Source organism: Moschus berezovskii, chromosome 17 (genome assembly GCF_049115385.1).
Source record: "Moschus berezovskii isolate FMDL1 chromosome 17, NW_MosBer_1.0, whole genome shotgun sequence".
Lineage (NCBI taxonomy): Eukaryota > Metazoa > Chordata > Mammalia > Artiodactyla > Moschidae > Moschus > Moschus berezovskii.
In genome coordinates this window covers 9,847,744-9,863,593 of record NC_142476.1, presented here as the reverse complement: position 1 = coordinate 9,863,593, position 15,850 = coordinate 9,847,744, and the positions used below count along the sequence as shown (strand labels likewise).

Here is a 15,850-nt window from a genome sequence, read left to right as displayed (position 1 = left end):
ATATTATATAATATACATTATTTATATCATATATAACTGTATGATTATATATATGTTAATATATGTTAACATCTGTCAATATGTTAACATATATGTTACTTTCATCAAGAGGCTTTTTATTCCTCTTCAATTTCTGCCATAAGGGTGGTGTCATGTGCATATCTGAGGTTATTGACATTTCTCCCGGCAATCTTGATTCCAGCTTGTGCTTCTTCCAGCCCAGCATTTCTCATGATGTACTCTGCATAGAAGTTAAATGAGCAGGGTGACAATATACAGCCATGACATACTCTTTTCCTATTTGGAACCAGTCTGTTGTTCCATGTCCAGTTCTGTTGCTTCCTGACCTGCATACAGGTTTCTCAAGAGGCATGTCAGGTGGTCTGCTATTCCCATCTCAGAATTTTCCACAGCTTGTTGTGATCCACATAGTCAAAGGCTTTGGCATAGTCAATAAAGCAGAAATAGTTATTTTTCTGGAACTCTCTTGCTTTTTCGTTAATCCAGCGCATGTTGGCAATTTGATCTCTGGTTCCTCTGCCTTTTCTAAAAACAGCTTGAACATCTGGAAGTTCACAGTTCATGTATTGCTGGAGCCTGGCTTGGAGAATTTTGAACATGACTTTACTAGCATGTGAGATGAGTGCAACTGTGCAGTAGGTTGAGCACTCTTTGGCATTGCGTTTCTTTGGGATTGGAATGAAAACTGACCTTTTCCAGTCCTGTGGCCACTGCTGAGTTTTCCAAATTTGCTGGCATATTGAGTGCAGCACTTTCACAGCATCATCTTTCAGGATTTGAAATAGCTCAACTAGAATTCCATCACCTCCACTGGCTTTGTTCGTAGTGATGCTTTCTAAGGCCCACTTGACTTCACATTCCAGGATGTCTGGTTCTAAGTGAGTGATCACACCATTGTGGTTATCTGGGTCATGAAGATCTTTTTTGTATAATTCTTCTGTGTATTCTTGCCACCTCTTCTTAATATCTTCTGCTTCTGTTAGGTCCATACCATTTCTGTCCTATTTAGAGCCCGTCTTTGCATGAAATGTTCCCTTGGTATCTCTAATTTTCTTGAAGAGGTCTCTAGTCTTTCCCATTCTGTTGTTTTCCTCTATTTCTTTGCACTGATCACTGAGGAGGGCTTTCTTATCTCTCCTTGATATTCTTTGGAACTCTGCATTCAAATCGGTATATCTTTCCTTTTCTCCTTTGCTTTTGCTTCTCTTCTATTTACAGCCATTTGTAAGGCCTCCTCAGACAGCCATTTTGCTTTTTTGCATTTCTATTTCCTGGGGATGGTCTTGATCCCTATCTCCTGTACAGTGTCATGAACCTCTGTACATAGTTCATCAGGCACTCTATCAGATCTAGTTCCTTAAATCTATTTGTCATTTCCACTGTGTAATCATAAGGGATCTGATTTAGGTCATACCTAAATGGTTTAGTGGTTTTCCCAACTTTCTTCAATTTCAGTCTGAATTTGGCAAGAAGGAGTTCATGATCTGAGCCACAGTCAGCTCCTGGTCTTGTTTTTGATGACTGTATAGAGCTTCTTTATCTTTGGCTGCAAAGAATATAATCTAACTGATTTTGGTGTTGGCCATCTGGTGAGGTCCGTGTGTAAAGTCTTCTCTTGTGTTGTTGGAAGAGGGTGTTTGCTATGACCAGTGCATTCTCTTGGCAAAACTCTATTAGCCTTTGCCCTGCTTCACTCTGTACTCCAAGGCCAAATGTGCCTGTTACTCCAGGTGTTTCTTGACATCCTACTTTTGCATTCCAGTCCCCTATAATGAAAAGGACATCTTTTTTGGGTGTTAATTCTAAAAGGTCTTGTAGGTCTTCACAGAACCATTCCACTTCAGTCTTCAGCATTACTGGTCGGGGCATGGACTGGGATTACCGAGATAATGAATGGTCTGCCTTGGAAATGATCAGAGATCATTCTGTCTTTTCTGAGTTGCATCTAAGTACTGCATTTCGGACTCTTCTGTTGACTATGATGGCTACTCCATTTCTTCTAAGGGATTCCTGCCCACTGCAGTAGATAAAATGGTCATCTGAGTTAAATTCACCCATTCTAGTCCATTTTAGTTGGGTGATTCCTAGAATGTCGACGTTCACTCTTGCCATCTCCAGTTTGACCACTTCCAATTTGCCTTGATTCATGGACCTAACATTCCAGGTTCCTATGCAATATTGCTATTTACAGCATCGGACCTTGCTTCTATCGCCAGTCACATCCACAGCCGGGTGTTGTTTTTGTTTTGGCACCATCCCTTCATTCTTTCTTAAGTTATTTCTCCACAGATCACTGAGGTGACTGGCTTACAACAATTCATTAAGTTCTACCTCTGTTGAGGGTATTATTCTATACATGTGAGTTGTCACAAAAAAAGAAATAAAGTAACACACAGATAAAAACATTTAATGAAGAAACTTACAAACTATGGAACATATCGATACATACAGAGCTTTTAGGTAAAACAGTAGATGAAACTAATACCAAATCTATACAACCAAACCACACTCTGGGGTCCAGGATGATGTCCAGGTCCAGGTCTTCAGGGATTCAGAGCAGAGCCTGCAACACCAACAGGTGCAGAGTCAGACAGAGGAGGGATGCCTGGGGAGGGAGTGCAGGAACCAGAAGACTTCCCAGGACCTAGACTTAGCTTTGAGGCTCAGATCTACAGAGCACAGGGCCTGTTTGCTGCTCTTTGCTAATGGCATTGTCCGTTAGTGGGAAGGGTTTAGAAATGTCCCACAGAAGCAAGTACACCTGGGCATCTGGCTGGCAACCCTCAACTGATGGGTTCTCTAGACAGTAAGACTCAGGCAGAGGAACAGGAGACTCTGGGATCCAGGATTGAAAGCTTGGGTCCCCCCCGCCCCCACCTTCCCTCTAGGCCCTGGGAGGAGCAGGAGGTAAGATGACACAGTGGGTAGGAGAACATGCCCACCCATCCAACACTCAGTACAACTGCTCCTGAGACCTGAGCATTGGAAATGGACAGACACCTAGAGTCTCAATACTCCCTAATAATTGTTTCTAACCCACAGCCAAACACTCCTGAGATTTATGATTTTAAACTGTTATTATGTTGCTGTATAAAAAGGACATTTTACCTGTTTAGCATATTATAACATTGAAATCAGAGAGAAGACACTGCTTTTTAAACTGTAATATATCAGAATATGCTATTAATGACAGAACTGGAAAAAAAAATAAACAGAACATGAGTAACTTGAATCCTGCCACTCATCCCAAGTGTGCTGCTCATTGGCTTCAGTCGTGTCTGACTCCGTGCAACCCTATGGATGATCGCCCACCAGGCTCCACAGTCGCTGGGATTCTCCAGGCAAGAATACTGGAGTGGGTTTCCTTTTACTTCTCTAGGGGATCTTCCTTACCCAGGGATCGAACCTGAGTCTCTTGTGTCTCCCGCATTGGCAGGCAGGTTCTTGACCACTAGCACCACTCTCCCAAGTGCACACGGCACTAAATTGCATTTCGGTATTCTTTATGGAGTTGTACACATACAGAGAAGAACCTATAGAACCTCCAACTTCATCTTGAGAGATGGTGCCCTGAGGTGAGCCAGGACCCCAGGGATCCAGAACCTGAGGGACCCCAGACTCGGCCAGCCCCCAGGCTTGCTGGGACCCTCAGGACCAGGGAGCACCCACAGGAGGCAGAGCTGCCAGGTGACCCCCTGCCTGCAAGAGCTCTGGTCACCTATGTCTCCTTCACTCTGTTCCCAGGAGCCCAGGACTGGGGAGGGCAGGGCCGCCCCAAGCTCTCTCTGCAGCTGGTGATGAACTAGGGGTGCTCTCTGCTGCTTTAGCGGGGTTGGAGAGCAGATCTGGGTCCTGCAGAGGGAGATGAGGAAGCCCCCAGTGGGGATCTTCAAAGAGAACACGCTGGAACAGCAGCTCCTGGACTGCTGCACACAGTGGCCCCGCAGTGCACCCAGCCTCTGGAGGATCCAGCCTAGCAACCCCGGGGCTGTCTGTGGAAGGGACCTGTGCCCTGGGGAGACATGCTCAGGGCATCCTCCACTTATCTGTGTGGATTATTACCACCTATTGTCTGTACTATTTTGGTCACACTCAACAGCAGATCCCAGGGTTTCTGCTGGTGATTCTGAAGCACCAGCAAGTGAGTTCGCAACGTGATGGGGCCATGTGCCCTCTTATCCTCACCTTTTCATCCCATGCCCTGCGTTCACACTTGTTCTTCCTGGTCTTCATCATCACCAATGACATCCCGCAAAGCATTCCTCAAAATGATGAGCAGAGAGTTTTCTGACATCTGGATGGAAGAGATCAGTCATTCAGGTCCAAACCCTCCCAGGGCAGGAAAGCAACCATATGGGGTAGCCCAGCACAGTGCAAACTTCATGAGACCTGTTGGGATGTGTGGGTCCAGACTTACTGACTCCAGACTCAACTCCTGTTCAGGCCACTCATGGTGACAAAGCCAGGTTCAAGGGTGCAGACATGAGGTCAGGAGTGAGGATGATGCTAAGAAAGTGGAGGAAGAGGGCTGCAGACAGATTTCCTAGATTTTATATAAGGTCCCAGGAACCCAATTGCCTATAAGAGACCTGATCCTCCAGAATGATAATCATAAAAATATGGAAAGAGGAGATGGGAAAAGGTTACAAGGAAGAGTCTATGGATCAGAAAAAGAGAAAAATATTAAAAGGTATGAAAGAAGAAGTAAATCGTCAGCCATTAATACAGACCTTTTGGACCAGAGTCGACGAAAAGAGAGAAAGAGAGAGAGAGAGAGAGAGAGAACAGCATCTCTCGAGTTACATGGAAAACCAATAGAGCCCTTGCACAGGACTTGCACCACTCACGAAGGCACAGGGCATCCTCTCAAGGAGGTCTTGAAAGCCCGGGTGAGAAAGTGACCTCGGTAAGTTTCCACACTCCGATGAGAACGAAGACAGAAAGAAGGCCGCAGGGGACCCAGGTCTCTAGTGGAGCAAGGGTATTTTATTAGCAGAAATGCAGGCTTATATAGCTTCAGTAAAATGATTACTCAGCCATTACAAAGAATGAAATTCCATAGGTTGCAACAAAATGGATAGTCTAATACATACAAGGTTGCGGACGCTGAAAAGAGTCACTGAAGGGAGTTACTGAAAGGAATCCAAGCAGGGACCCCTTCCCATGATCTCAGTCCTGAGAACTGCGTGCAGCTCTACTCGTCCCCTGAGTAGGAACTGATAAGGAACAGAAAATCCTTGAGAAACGGCACACAAAGGAAGACACATGCAACATATTGGATTACCTAAAGTTGAACGCCCCTGACAATGAAGGACTTCCATTCTTTTGCTCTTCTGCTCCGATTCCTCATTATTTGCCACACGGTTTTCTGGTGGCACCAGGCAGCAGTCGTGTGGAGAGGCTGTGGGAAAGCAAAGGGGAGATTTGGAGTCAGGACGTGACCAGGGGACCCTGTGCCCTTGCCTCCAGGGGCCTCCCGGGGCCTCGGTGCTTCACCTCTGCAGTGAAACAGTGGGTCTCTGGCCTCCAGCAGCCTGCTGCCACCCTCAGCTTGTCTACGCGTGACCAAGAATGAGGCTAAGCCAACCTGTTCCTCCTCCAGGTAGTCACTGTCTCCATGCATCTCTGCCCATGACCTTGCCTGCCTCTTCCCGCTGCTTCTTCTCTAATCCCTTCCTTCTTTCTCTCCTCTAGTCACTGTTCCTTTCCTTCCTCCTTCAACCTCTACCAACCCTAGAGTTTACAATGTGGACACATTAGAAGAAGGACCATGAGTGTATGGCCACCATCTCCAATCAGTCCTTTATTTAATTAACCAATACATTTCTCCAAGGGAGGAGCTGGCATGGACTTGAGGGTGTGTTGAGCCCTGACTCTCCTGTTGCCTGGGGTGATCTTAGTTACCTGGGAGGTACTTAATGCTCACAGCAACACCTCAAGTTTCCCAGACCCTTAGAGAGGACAGAAGCAAACACTTCCAATTTCATTTAGCCAGAATGATGTGACAAGGGTCCTCCATAAACACAGGGTAGCTGCTGGGTTGGCACTGAGACTTGGAAAATGGGGAGGGATGAGACTTGGGAAAGTGTAAGGAAAGGAGGAGAAGGGGACGACAGAGAATGAGATGGCTAGATGGCATCACTGACTCGATGGACATGAGGATGAGTGAACTACAGGAGTTGGTGATGGACAGGGAGGCCTGGCGTGCTGCAATTCATGGGGTCGCAAAGAGTCGGATACGACCGAGTGAAATGAACTGAACTGAACTGAAGGAGAGAGGATGGGGCAGGCCTGGGGTTGGACAGAAGGGGCAGGACGGTCTGGATGGAGCAGTGGGTTCTGAGAGCAGCAGTGACCCCAGGAACTGCTGCCCTGGGACTGCTCAATCCCAGGAGACCAGGTCAGCGGGGCTGTGAAAGCAAGTGTGTGAACAAGCCCAGCGGCCCCTTCACAGACTCTAGAATCTGCACCCATGGAGGGTCTCTAGGAGCAGCTGGACATGGACCTCTCACATGGAAGCACCTTCAGCACATCAGCCTTGGCTGGTGCGGACACTGGTATGAGCTCCAGGAGACCAAGCCCAGGCAGGGACCCAGAGTCTGCGTGCTCTGACTCATCCACCCCTGGGAGCGCCCTTTCAGTTCAGTTCAGTTCAGTCGCTCAGTCGTGTCCGACTCTCTGCGACCCCATGAATCACAGCACGCCAGGCCTCCCTGTCCATCACCAACTCCCGGAGTTCACTCAAACTCATGTCCACAGAGTCCGTGATGCCATCCAGCCATCTCATTCTCCGTCGTCCCCTTCTCCTCCCGCCCCCAACCTTTCCCAGCATCAGAGTCTTTTCCAGTGAGTCAACTCGTCGCATGAGGTGGCCAAAGTATTGCAGTTTCAGCTTTAGCATCAGTCCCTCCAATGAACATCCAGGATTGATCTCCTCCAGAATGGACTGGTTGGATCTCCTTGCAGTATAAGGGACTCTCAAGAGTCTTCTCCAACACCACAGTTCAAAAGCATCGATTCTTCGGCGGTCAGCCTTCTTCACAGTCCAACTCTCACATCCATACATGACCACGGGAAAAACCATTGCCTTGACTAGACGGACCTTGGTTACACGAGGAATTAACAATGAGAACAAACATGAGGGGAAGCCACAGTACTGAAAGTGCGGGAGGAGCGAGCTCACGGCTCACACACAACCTCACATGCACACAAGGACGGGGTCTCCAGGGTCAAGTGACAATGAGTTTTGTGCCCACTAGGATGTGGCCATCATAGTTCAACATGCAATAGAAAACAGAGTCTGCGGTGCACAATACCCGAGATGTGCTGACCAGAGGCCTGGCTTCCATATTAGTGGAAAAACAGAAAAGAGCAGCTTTTATGGGAAAAATAATTTCTGAAGCGCAAAGCAAGAAAAGGTGATTATAAACAGAGCACAATGCAAGTCCAAGGACACAATTTCTCTATCATATCATTTAATATGTAAAGAATAAGTCAGAATTCGATACACATTTCCTTCTTCTTAATTTCACGTCCACTTTCCTTAGCCTCCAAACAGAGGGTTTAACTCTAAACTTCCAGAACCCTCTCCCATCAGATTCCAACTGAATGTCGTTTCCTACCTGTGTCCTTTCACATCACTGCACCAAATGCTCTCCACAGTGCATTCCATGAGCAACGAGGTGATTAGAATGAGTGACCCGTCCACTTCTCCTCCAGTTGAGGCCCTGCTGGCTCTCAGAGTATCACCGTGATCTTTCTTCCAAGGTCCTGAAGAGACACCCCACTGTGGACAGCAGGTGGCAGTCATCTGTGCTCTGTGCAGTCAGAGCCCTTCAGTAAGACACTGATCTCAGTTGCAAACCTAGAAATGATGAAAGAGTCAGTTCTCAACCTCACTTCCACAGGCCCATTAGAGCTCTCACCTTCAGGCTAACCAACCTGAAATCACAAGTGTTTTGACACATGTGTAACATGTTTTTAAGCAAATTAGAGCAGTCACCTCTCACTAGTGCTGAAACAACCCCCCCCCACCCCCGCCGTGTAAACGTTAATCCAACATTTGCTCACAAGTTCCTGGGACTTGGGCAATCCAACATTTGCTCACATTTCACAAGTTCCTGGGACTTGGGCAATCCAACATTTGCTCACATTTCACAAGTTCCTGGGACTTGAGCAACCAAAAGCGCCTTGCAGAAGGAAAACAAAAAAGCAGCCCCACCCCGGAGGCTCACGTTTCGCAAGGAAAGTCCCTAAGCTGCATTCCCCTAACCTTTAAACGAGCCAATCATATACCTACCTGTGTGATATGCTAATTATGTGGTTTTTTGGCTTTAAAACCGGTCTGTAACTGTTGCTAGGGGTCCTCGGCTCGCTTTTGATGCGGAGGGCCCGTTTGCGCAAACGTTCAATAAAATCCTCTTGCTGATTGCATCTGTCGGCGTGGTGCTTGGGTCCCAGGGTCGCCCACCCAGACGTTGGTTTGGGCAAAGGCTGGCCCAACAGTGCCAACCAAATATAATACACAGAAACCACAATATACGTTTATATATGTGTGTGGATAACTCATGCAGCTGATCTTCAGGGGATCTTCCTGACTCAGGGTTCTAACCTAGGTCTTCTGGATTGCAGGTGAATTCCTTATTGTCTGAGCCACCAGGGAAGACTGGATGAATCTTAAGATCAGCACCACTTGTTCTGCCATTTCTGACAGATTATGGCAGAACAGGAACTTTGGTACAAGGGAGGCTGTAGGGATTCCCAGGTGGCTCAGTGGTAAAGAATTTGCCTGCCAATGCAGGAGACATGGGGTCAATCCCTGGGTTGGGCAGATACTTTGGAGGAGGAAATGACAATCCACTTCAGTAATCTTGCCTGGAAAATACCATGGACAGAGGAGACTGGTGGGATATAGTCCATGGGGTCCCAAAAAGTGGGACACAACTAAGTGACTGAGTGTGCACGGACATACACAGGATGTTAACACCTCTCTCTTGTTTATTCCCTTGGTGTTTCCTGGCCATTTCAAGATGGCTGTTGGCTGATAGATTAGCAAAGAAAAGACCTCTGCCCCATGAGAGTATTTAGCCTGAGGGGCTAAGAGGGCTGTGGCCACAGAGAAAGTGGACACAGGTAACCAATGAGCCAATCTGCTGTTCATTCCCACTGTAACTGGTAGACTCCTTATCCCGCAGAGTAAAGAATGCTGTAGCGGCTGGCTTCTGCCTATCCCCTGCTATCCACAGTGGGTGTCTCTCTGAGAAGGTAACAGGCAGGAAGGCCAGGGGTCTCCAAATGGAGGAAATAGGCTGCAAGTGTCAGACATTTTTATCTCTCTTAAGTGGCAGGAGGAAACAAACTAGTGCTATTTTCTTTCCCTTCTCTATACAAATTTAAAAGGAGGTTCCTCTTAAAATACTGCATTGCCATAATGATACCTGGTTTCACCTGAAGTTAACTATTCTCAAACCATGAGTTAACCTATGCATTTTTCTTATGGAAATGTTTGTCTTAAGCTATGTTAATGTACTATGCATTTGCCCCAGACTCTGTCTTCAAGTCAGTTCCCCTAATGGCTCAGAACCTACTTGACAAACCATTATGCTATACTCAGATATTGTTCCCCTAATCTATGTAAATGAAGCTATTTGTATGGTAATCTGCCTTTCTACAAGATTCAAGTCAATCATTTTATGAACCGGAATGACTCCTCTGGTGCCAGGATTATCCCAAAATACATCTTATGGATGAGGGGCCTGGTGCCATTCTGAGTTTTAAGACATTCCTTTCTTTCATTAACAAACTGCTAGTGACTATATAACATCCAGCTGAAGACTAGCAGGGGGGTACTCTTTCTGACCCCTTCCGATGCCTACGTCAGAAGCTTTCTCTATCTCCTTTATACCTTAATAAAACTTTATTACACAAAAGCTCTGCGCAATCAAGCCTTGTCTCTGGCCCCGGATTGAATTCTTCTCCTTCAGAGGCCGAGAATCCTGGCGTCTTTTTGTGGTTCAGCAACAACCTTTCATCTCTAGGGCCCTTTTACTTCAGATATGTAAGACATCTCATCTATTAAACCTTTGATATCTCTGTCAACTCTGGAATCTTTCTTTGGTCTCAAGTCCAGGCAAAGTACAGGGCTTGCAGGTCTGTAAATTGTAGCCCAACAGCTTCGGCAGAGTATTTGGCTGGCCTGATTTGATGATTCATTTGTAGGTATTTCCTGGGCCCATACATACATCCCAGGTACTCATGAGCCTTTGGGACACTGAAACAGTAATGTCAACACCCAGATCTTAGAGGATTTCCCAGCAGGTGTTCCACTTGAGGGGACAGGTATGGACACAGGGCCCAGGGCACCTGTGCTGAACATCATTAGAGAAGAGGTGAGGTGGGAGGGAGGGGCACTGTGTCTCCTCATGAGCCCAGCCCTCCACCACTGACCCTGAGATCAGGGAGAGAGGGACACAGGGCCTTCAGAGAGACACGACCAGCACACTTAACACTACACACCCCACTGAGAGAGTGAAACAAGGTTCGAGGAATCGAAAAGGCAGATCATGCTCATAGACTGGAGACTTAGTACTGTTGACATTTCTACACTACCCAAAGCTAAGTAAAAATACATTACAACACCAATCAAAATATTAACATCATTTTCATAGAAATGGAAAAAACAAATCAACAAATATTTATGGAGCCACTAAGGAATCCACATAGACAAAATAATTTTGAAAACAAAAATCAAAGCATCTCACCTCCTGATTTCAAAACACATTACAAAGATATAGGAATCAACCCTGTATGATACTGACATAGAAACAGATACATAGCCCTAAAGACCAGAATAAAGAGCCCCAAGAAAACTCATGGATACATGGTCAAATGAAATTCATCAAAGTTCTAAGACAATGACATAGGAAAAGGGTAGTCTCTTCAATAAATCACTAGGATGAAAAGATAACCTACAGAAAAATTACAAGCTATATATCAGATAAGGGGCTCATACTCAAAATACATAAGAAAATACCACAGCTCAAATGCAAAACAAATATTAAAAAGAGTAAATAAGGGAGTTGAGGAATGTGCAAAGATTTAAACAGATGTTTTGGGAACAAGACACAAATGGCTAGCATACAAAGGAAAAGGTTTTCAACCTCACTAATCATCAGGGCAAAGTAAAGCAACACCTCATGCCTGTTAGGTTGTATATTATAAAGGCAAAGATTAACAGGTTAAGGCCATGATGTGGGGAGCTGGAACCTTTGCACACTGCTGGTGGGAATGTAAATTGTGTGGCTATGTTGTGGAAAACAGTAAAATGTTCCTTATAAAAGTATATATCATATGATTCAGCAAACACAGTTCTGGATATATATACAAAGGAAATAAAATCAGTATCACAAAGAGATATCTGCAGTCCTAAATTCACTACATCACTTTCCACAACAGCCTACATACACAACCAACTTCAGGTAACAAGTATTCTGTGCCTGAGGTAACTTTAGATAACTGGGAGAAACTTAATTCTCAAAATAACTGCTTAAGTCTCTTAGCCCCTTCAGTTCAGTTCAGTTCAGTCGCTCAGTCATGTCCGACTCTTTGTGATCCCATGAATCACAGCACGCCAGGCCTCCCTGTCCATCACCAATTCCCGGAGTTCACGCAAACTCATGTCCATCGGTTCGGTGATGCCATCCAGCCATCTCATTCTCTGTCGTCCCCTTCTCCTCCTGCCCCCAATCCCTCCCAGCATCAGAGTCTTTAGGGAGGATGAAAACAATATTATAATTAAAGTACGTGTCCAAATTATCTTAGTCTGAAGTGATGCCACAAAGGTTCTACAGATAGGGAAGCCTCATACACACAGCACCAGCCAGGGTTTACCCCAACCTCGGAAGGACTGGGAGGAAGGAAACCTGGGAAAGTTTGAGTAAAGGTCACAGGGTGGGCAGGACTGGGGTGTGGGGAGCAGGGGCAGGGCTGTCTGGATGGAGCATTGAGTTCTATGGGGAACCGTGATCCTGGGTCCTACTGCTCTGAGTCTCTGACCTAGGTCTGGTCAGTCCCAAGAGACCAGGTCAGCAGGGCTGTGAGAGTAAATGTGTTAAGAAAGCCAGCGGCTCCTTCACATTTTCTAGAATCTGTGGCCATGTTGGTCCCTAGGGGCAGCTGGACATGGACGGCTCTCACATGAAAGCACCTTCAGCACAGAATCCTTGCGTTGGAAGCAGAGATGAGCTCCAGGAGACTCAGTCCACACTGGGACACCAGAGCCTGTGTGTTTCGACTTATCCAACCCCGAGAACACCCTTTACATGAGGAACAAACAATGAGGACAAACGTGAGGGCAATCTACAAGTCCTGAAAATACAGACGTAGGGAGTTCATGTCTCACCCTGAACCTGACACTCACTGCAAGAACTTGGACTGCAGTGTCAAGTAACTATTAGACTTTTGGTCCCATTAGGATTTGGCCGTCATAGGAGAATTTAAACATGAAGCCAAAGCCCCTTGTATATAAGACCCTGAAGGCACTAACCATAAGCCATTCTTTCATATTTGTCAATGAAAGGACAAAGAAAGAGGAGTCTTGTGAGAAAAGACATTTCTAAACGTAAAAGCAAGAAGAGATGTCTATAACAAGAGATGACTATAGCACAACAAAACACATGGACACAGAGTTCTATCATTTCATTAAAATACAAGGAACCAATCACAACTTCACACGTGTGTCCTTCTTCTTCAGTTTCTATTCACCTTCTTTTCTCTCCCAAGTGGTCCAGAAACCCTCTCCCTCCAATTTAAATCCTCAGTTCATGTTCACCCATTTTATCTCCAAAGAAACAGGGATACCCCGAGTGGTTCAGGAACCCTCTCCCTGTAAATCCTGCTCTCGCTGGGAACTGTGCCCTTCCTAGTTCTCTCCCACACCACTCCTGCTAGTAATCTCTAGGATACATTCTGCAGAGAGACAACCGTGAGCAATGACACCGTCATCACACAAGCTGCCCCCCACGTCTCCTCCTCCTCTCGGCTCTCACAGCAGCTCCCTGGTCTTCCCTCCAGGCTCACAGACCTCCCCTGTGCTGGGTGGAGTCAGAGCCCTTCAGCAAGATGTTGATCACAGTTGCAAAATTTCACATGAGAGAGAGATGCTCAGAGAATCACCTTACATTTCCACACGCTCAATATAGCTCTTACTTTCAAGCTTATGAAACCGAAGTTTCAACATTTATGGACACACTTGAAATATCACTAGTGTCAACAAGAAATTGTGTGGTTTTTGTGGGTTTTTTTAATATGATATATTAATTATTGTTTGAAGTATATTCATGATAAATAGGCTGATCTGAGTAGTGGCTACTGCACTGGAACACTGAGCTCTAAGAGCTCCAAAGATAAGGAAAAGACACTGAACTGCTGTTCCGGTTTTTCTTTATTGCAGAAGATTTGATGGTCTGATATGCTCATTCATAGGTAAGTATACCTGGGGTTCTTGAACACAGGCCAGGCATTGGGAGAGTGCTTCTGGACATTTCAATAGTAAGATGAACACTCAGATTTAAAGAAAATTCCCAGCAGGGGGCTCACTTGTAGGCAGAGGTGAAGGGCATGGCCCTGCACACCTGGACTACAAGTAACCAGAGGGCAGGCACAGAGGTGGGGGAGGACATTCCCTCTCTTCATGAGCCCATCTTTCCCATCCCTGACTCAGATGACTCAAACAAGGTAGTGCAAAAGGCTCCATAGGAAGTGAAAGATTTGTGCACTGAAAACCATAGGACACTGTTGAAAGAAAGAAGAGACAAGTAAATAGAATGACATACCATATTCATAGACTGGAATATTTAGTGCTGTTGACCTTATACAACTAAGTGATGCACATATATATTGTAACTCACAAAATCTCATTTCAATTTTATAGAAACAGAAAAAAAAAATAAACCCAGAATACTAATACTTATGGAACCTAAAAGAAACCAAAAGAGAAAAAATATTGAGCAAAAAAACATGGGGCCTTAAGGCTTCCTGAATTCAAAACACATAAGAATGCCACAACAGTCAAAACAGTGTTGTACAAGCAACAAAACAGGAAGAGAGACCAATGAACCATAAGAAGGGAATTGCAAATAAATTGACACATGTGTGGCCAAAGGATCTTTGCCAAGGTTCTGAACTTACCAAATGAAGAAAGGACAGTCTCAACAACCAACAACAAGGCAACCGATAGAATGAGAGGAAGTATCTGCAAAATTTGTATCTGAATAAGGGGCCTACATCCAGAATATCAAAGAAACTATTACAACTCAACATCAAAACAGCAGCAGCCAAATAACTGAATTTTCAGTCAGTCAGTTCAGCTGTTCATTCGTGCCCCACTCTTTGCGACCCCATGGACTGCAGCACGCCAGGCCTCCCTGTCCATCACCAACTCCCGGAGTTACTCAAACTCATGTCCATTGAGTCGGTGAGGCCATCCAACATCTCATCCTCTATCGTCCCCTTCTCCTCCTGCCCTCAATCTTTCCCAGCATCAGGGTCTTTTTAAATGAGTCAGTTCTTCGCATCAGGTGGCCAAAGTATTGGAGTTTCACCTTCAACATCAGTCCTTCCAATGAATATTCAGGACTGGCAGGATCTCCTTGCAGTCCAAGGGACTCTCAAGAGTCTTCTCCAATACCACAGTTCAAAAGCATCAGTTCTTCAGTGCTAAGCTTTCTTATTAGTCCAACTCTCACATCTGTAAAAAGCTTCAATATCATTTCTTCATAGAAGTGATCAATATATGTAAGAAAAGTGCTCAACATCACTAAGTATCAGTGAAACAGAAATCAGGTCCAAAGGAGATATCACCTTTCAGGATGTGTATTATAAATAGAAAATAACAGATGTTAGCAGGGATGTGGAGAAGTGCAACTTTTGTATCTTGTTGGTAGGAATGGAAAAGGACATATCCATTATGAAACAGTTTGGAAGTCCCTCCAAAAATTATTAAGATCCAAAAATGATCGTAAGATCCAGCAATCACTTATTTGAGTTTATGTCCAAAGGATATAAAACTAGAATGTTCCAGGATATACCTACAATTTTATATCCATTGCCACACTGTACACAACAACCAAGATGGAAATACTGTCCAGTGTCCAGAAGCAGATAATAAAGAAAATGTGATGTATACATACACTGGAATGTGATTCAGTCTTTAAAACTGAAGGAAATCTTGTCATTTGCAACAATAAATGAAGTGGAAAAATATAGTTAAGAGTGAAATTAGCCAGTCACAGTAAGACAAACAATGCACGATTCCATTGACCTGCAGTATCCAAAGGAAAACTCAAGAGAAGCAGAGAGTAGAAGGGTGATTCCAAGAGCTGGAAGGAAGCTGACACTGGGAGGGTCTGATAAATGGTTGTAAAAGTTTAGTTGCAAGGTGGAAATGTTCTAGAGACATGTAGAGAGCAACATGTTGCATTGAGTTAACCGGACTGACTGGACACTTCAAAGCTTAAGAGGCAAAGCTGGACTGGACTTCCTCCCTCTATGCCTGGAGGCTCCTCCTTTCTCAGACTCCTCTAGAACTGGGTGTGTCATCTGGGTAACACCAGGGGCTCCCAGCAGAAGGAAAGAGCTTCCCCAGTACCAATAGGTGCCTTAGGTGAGGGGGGAGGACTCATTCTGAGGCTGGAATTGGAAAGAGTTTGAATGAGCGAAGTGGCATAGTGATGAATCATGACCAGTCAAAACGCCAGGAGACCTACTAAGAGGTGAGATTTACTATTAAATGAAGGTGTGATTGATGCAGTAAAGGGGCTTCTGAAACACA

At 45.2% G+C, this 15,850-nt stretch overlaps 2 protein-coding genes across 2 annotated transcripts in view; both read right to left on the bottom strand.

Moving 5' to 3' along the window:
• The window catches only part of LOC148775056 (uncharacterized), a 44,691-nt gene extending 39,269 nt beyond the window's left edge, over nucleotides 1-5,422 (bottom strand). The window contains exons 1-2 of the mRNA XM_088845079.1: nucleotides 5,306-5,422; nucleotides 4,207-4,315 (exon numbers count right to left, since the gene is read on the bottom strand). The gene's annotated coding sequence lies outside the window, so the exon portion shown is untranslated. The remainder of the gene's footprint in view (nucleotides 1-4,206; nucleotides 4,316-5,305) is intronic.
• The window catches only part of LOC129542119 (uncharacterized), a 415,462-nt gene that overhangs the window by 348,679 nt on the left and 50,933 nt on the right, over nucleotides 1-15,850 (bottom strand). The window lies entirely within an intron of this gene.